General features: G+C 38.2%; 1 protein-coding gene across 3 annotated transcripts in view; it reads right to left on the reverse strand.

Moving 5' to 3' along the window:
• Window positions 1–5,380, reverse strand: part of PRCP (prolylcarboxypeptidase) — a 72,758-nt gene that overhangs the window by 33,453 nt on the left and 33,925 nt on the right. The gene's annotated exons all lie outside the window — the stretch shown is intronic.

A 5,380-nucleotide genomic window follows, 5' to 3' on the forward strand; every position in this document is an offset into this window, starting at 1 on the left:
CAAACAATGAATCATGGAACACTACATCAAAAACTAATGATGTAATGTATGGTGACTAACATAACATAATAAAATAAAAAAAAAAACAAAAAAACAAAAACCAAAAAACAGGGGCGCCTGGGTGGCTCAGTCAAGTAAGCATCTGCCTTCAGCTCAGGGCTCAGGTCATGATCAGTCCTAGGATTGAGCCCCATGTCGGCTCCTGCTCAGTGGGGAGTCTGCTTCTCCCTCTCCTTCTACCCCTCCCCGCCGCCCGCTTGTGCTCTCTCTCTCAAATAAATAAATAAAATCTTAAAAAAAAAACAATGTTATCAGTACTCAAGATTTTCAGTGTAAGAGAAGAGATAACAATTATAAAATGAAGCAGCTATTTAGGGGTGCCTGAGTGGCTCAGTTGTTAAGCATCTGCCTTCAGCTCAGGTCATGATCTCAGGGTTCTGGGATCGAGTTCCGCATCCGGCTCCCTGCTCAGCAGGGAGCCTGCTTCTCCCTCTCCCACTCCCCCTGCTTGTGTTCCCTCTCTTGCTGTCTCTCTGTCAAATAAATAAAATCTTTAAAAAAAAAAAAATGAAGGAGCTATTTAAAAACACAGTAGTTAAAACTAAATTGGAAACAGAGATATGAATCCATTAACTTTTAAAATACATATATCCCTGGGGCACCTGGGTGGCTCAGTTGGTTGAGCATCTGCCTTTGGCTCAGGTCATGATCCCGGGGACCTGGGATCACCCAGCATTAGGCTCCCTGCTCAGTGGGAAGTCTGCTTATCCCTTTCCCTCTGCCCCTCCCCCTGCTTGTGCACACTCTCTCTGTCTCACATAAATAAATAAAATCTTTTAAAAAATACAGATATCCCTTACGATCTGTAGTTTCATTAGCCGATTGAAACATTCAATTCACAAAAATCTACTAGTTCAGAAGGATATCAAAAAGGAAAAAGCAAAGTATATAGTCATTTGCTACCATTTAAGGTGTCTATTAAACCAACTCCTAACTTAAAAATTGGGAATACAAAAGTAAAGAACTCAACATTTAACCTGCCTTTCAGGAGAATTGTGTTTCAAGGTAACAAACAGTCCCAGTTAATGAAAAAGAGCTCTGTTCAATTAAATGTCAGCTAAAGCAGAAGGAATGACAAAATTAGACAAATGATAGTTTTGCAAACCCTTATGAAGTTAGTGATTTGGGTAAGAATTACCACATGGTGTTAAAAGCATTAGGAGAATGAATGACAGGGAAATGAAGATTCATATTAGTACCAAAGGAACACCATGGAGAGTACCTTCTTGTCACATGGGCAAAACGTAATTTTACAATGGAAGGATCAGGCTGTCATCACCTCAATCTAGTGATCAAAATTAGCATCACTAACAGTGGGGCAGGCATGTATTATGCATCTCCTCAGGTGGTTCAACAAAAGCAAATTTCACCTATGACAAAATCACGCCAAAAAATGTTCAACTTGTATCTTTTTCCAGCCTTCAGATCTAATTTCTTTTAGATCTAATTTCCTGTTTCCAGGAAATACACAGGGTAGATGACCAAGCTAAAGACACTCTGAATAAGCAATCAGACAAATCCAAATGTGTGATAAGACAATGGTAAGTCAATGTAATGATAAATAAATAAACTTTAAGGAACAAAATAACCAGATGCAATGCATGATTCCAGGTTGTATTCTGGTTCAAACAAATGATACAAATGATAATTTAGGGGCAATTATGTTAATCTGAATATGGATTAGGTATTAGTACTAATGACTTGTTAATTTTGTTAGGAGTGATCATACTGTGGCTACATAAGTAAATGTTTTTATTTTTTACAGCTGTACATTGAAGGATTTAGAGATAGAATGTCAGGTTGTCTGCAATTTACTTGAAAATATTTCAGCAAAAAAAAGTAAGATGAATTTAAAGGAAGAAAATTTAATCTATACTGAAAGAGACAAAACACAGAATACTGAGACTTTGCAAGACTTAATATAAAACATGTCCAAAATGAGAAAAATGATACAATAATTTTAAGCTTAAAACGAACTTTAAATTTTTGAGATTTTTTTTACCCTTTCCTTAATAAACTCACCATTTAAAATATAATTATCAAATCCTACAACATGGTAAGATTCATGTGCAACTACCTGAATTTACAGTGTTATCCATAGTACAGAGCCCCACTGAGCCTTTAGGATCATGGGGCTGAATTTCCCCAGTACTTTGGAGACAGAAGTGAAAGTGCTGCATCTGGCACCGGATGCCCCAGTGCTGCTCCAGACTGTCTGGGTCAGACCTAAACCAGGCTCTGCAAGACTTCCCTAGCCCTTCTAAAACAGATGGGACTCCTCACACCCAGCTCCATCTATACACACATATCTACTTCACATTATTCCAGAGGTCCCAAAATGCAAGTTTCTCAAAACTGCACTAATTACATACTTTCTGATGTCCATGATCATCATTATATATAGTCCTAAAATATAAGCTATTCTAATCTAAACACTGCCTACACCTCAGGATAATAAATGGTTTGTATAGAACATGCATATGATAATGATGTCCATGTGCTAAAAATCCCTCCCATTTTATATATTAATTCAACATATATAATCAATCACTCATTCAACAAGTGTCTATTGAATCGCCAAGTTCCTATTCTGGGCCAAGAAGTAAGCTAAGCAATGGGATAAAGTGTTGGCTGAGCCACAACACCTACATTTAATTTAAATGAATTCAACTATACCCATTCACCTAAAAATAATAGAGAGCAAGAGAGACAGTGGAGGGAAGAAAGACAAGGGATTCCACTTGCCTCCATTCAGTTAGTACAGCTGTCCTACATGCAAAGTCCCCAGAAGTCAGAATCAGCATCACCTGCGAGTCTCTTAAAAATGCAAATACTCTGGCTGAATCCCAAACCTACTGAGTCAGAAACTGTGGAGTACAATGCAGTAGTCTGTGATTCTGATGTACAGCTGAAGTTTTGAGTTAGCCTAAGCCCTCAAATAGGAGATGACTCTGCTATTCTTTCCTTTGATCTAGGTTTCAGAATACCTCTAATACTATAAGCATCTCACCATGCTGAATGAGAGTCTGACGTTTAAAGATGTGCATTGCCACCCAACATGACCCCCAAATACAAGCCAACCTCATTATTTGAAGCTCAACAGGAAAAACCATGATCTGTTTCACCAAAGAAGGAAAGACTGGCTGTGCTGGACTTAAAGAAAGGAAGTACATGGCTCTCTAACAAGATGCCTTACCATGGGATTCTCAAAGATTATTCCACTGTAGTGATTTTTACCTTACCTACTGACTTTAGAACCCAGGCTTCTTATAAAATGAGATATTGCTGTACCCTTAAAAAGTAGCCCACAAAAAACATATTTCAATAATCCAATCTAAAGTTTTCAAATTTGAAAACATGGGTATGTGTTTGTATATAGCATGTTAAGCATAAATGGTAAAAAATTCTTGTCAGAGGAAAAACTTCCATCTAGAATTATAAGGGTCACCAAAACTTTAGAACCAGAGAAAGTCAAACTTCTATGTGTGACCACTGTCTGGCCATGCCTGCTCCTAGTAATTCATCCCTAATTGTTTAAATTGGGAGAAAAAAGGAAGAACTCTGGTATGGAAGAAAAAAAGCAGGTTTGGGGCGCCCGGGTGGCTCAGTCGGTTAAGCATCTGCCTTTGGCTCAGGTCATCGAGCCCCACATCGGGCTCCCTGCTCCATGGGAAGCCTGCTTCTCCCTCACCCACTCCCCCTGCTTGTGTTCCCTCTCTCGCTGTGTCTCTGTCAAATAAAGATTTTAAAAAATCTTTGAAAAAAAAAAAAAAAGAAAGAAAGCAGGTTTGCGAATTAACAGACCTGAACTTGAATCTCTACTGTGAAGCCTCACACAAGTCACTTCACCTCTCTGAGCCCAGTATCTTCCTATATAAAATAAGGATAACACACAATTTAAAGGATTGCTGTGAGGATTAGAGAAAATGTACTTACAGTACCAGGTATAATTTCTAATATATAGTAAGTACTCAATAAATGTTAGTTCTCCTCTCCATCCCATTTGTAAACCAATCCTAAGCATGGAGTATTTGGATGGGGTAAATAAGGTGGAGGGAGATGATAAAGCTCTTCACAAAAGAAAAAGAAAAGTTCTTCATATAATTGTAAGAAGTACCCTTGGAATGTCGAAATCTCCTTTTTTTTTTTTTTTTTTTAGTGTTTCACCTAAATAGTAAATAGTTAGAAAACAGGCCATAAAATCTCTTTTACAAAACATTAGTTTACAGAATTTCCTTGGCTCCTTCCTATCATCAAGGATATCAACTTCAGGCTACAGAACTACAGAGGTTTCCAATACCTAAGGGTCCAGCACACTAGGGGCAGTGTGCCCTCTGCCGTTGAGAACTAAGACCCACATGCCACTTTCAGCTCTGTGTTCCTGAATAAAGAGATTTTATAAATCACAACAGGAAAGGGGACAAGGGCTTTATAAACCATTTGATCTGTGTCGTTCAACTAAAGAAACTGGGCTCAAAGAGGTCAAGTGACTTTGCCAAGGTCACAAATTAGAGGCAGAAGTGGATCTTTTAATTATTTTTGCAATTCGGTTTATTGAAATAACTAAAATAAATAATAGTGCTGTAAAAGCAACAAAACATGACCTCAAAAAAGAAACACACCTCTAGTCACATATAGTAGTCCTTTCTAAAATGTAGTCCAAGAAATTTCAAGAAATACTTCTCTCCTTCACCTTGTAGAGAAGAAAGAGATCCATAAGAATGTGTAGGCAAAAAGGAACATAGAGAACATCTTTAAATAAAATATATTGTAGCAAAAATAATTATTTGGACTTCAAAACTGTTCAAGAATAAAAGTCATATTCAGAAATGTCCATTAGAACATTACACATGTTAGACACAATTTGGCTGGCAATTTGGGGGTGCGGGGGAGAAGGGAAGGCAAATAACACAGAGCACCAACTACATGCCTGGCACCATGCTGGTGCTTTATACAGATCACATCATCTTCCCAATTACCCTTGGGGGCACTTTCATTACACTAGTTTTAAAAAAGGTTGCTGATACTCAGAAAGGTCAGATAACTTGCCCAAGATAACATAACTAATAAATAAAAATCAAATACATTTTTTTCTTTTTTTTAAGATTTTATTTATTTATTTGGGGCGCCTGGGTGGCTCAGTTGGTTAAGCGACTGCCTTCGGCTCAGGTCATGATCCCAGGGTCCTGGGATCGAGTCCCACATCGGGCTCCCGGCTCAGCAGGAAGCCTGCTTCTCCCTCTCCCACTCCCCCTGCTTGTGTTCCTGCTCTCGCTGTCTCTGTCTCTGTCAAATAAATAAATAAAATCTTTAAAAAAAA

The sequence above is a fragment of the Leptonychotes weddellii genome, chromosome 11 (assembly GCF_054177405.1).
Source record: "Leptonychotes weddellii isolate Sample4059 chromosome 11, ASM5417740v2, whole genome shotgun sequence".
NCBI lineage: Eukaryota > Metazoa > Chordata > Mammalia > Carnivora > Phocidae > Leptonychotes > Leptonychotes weddellii.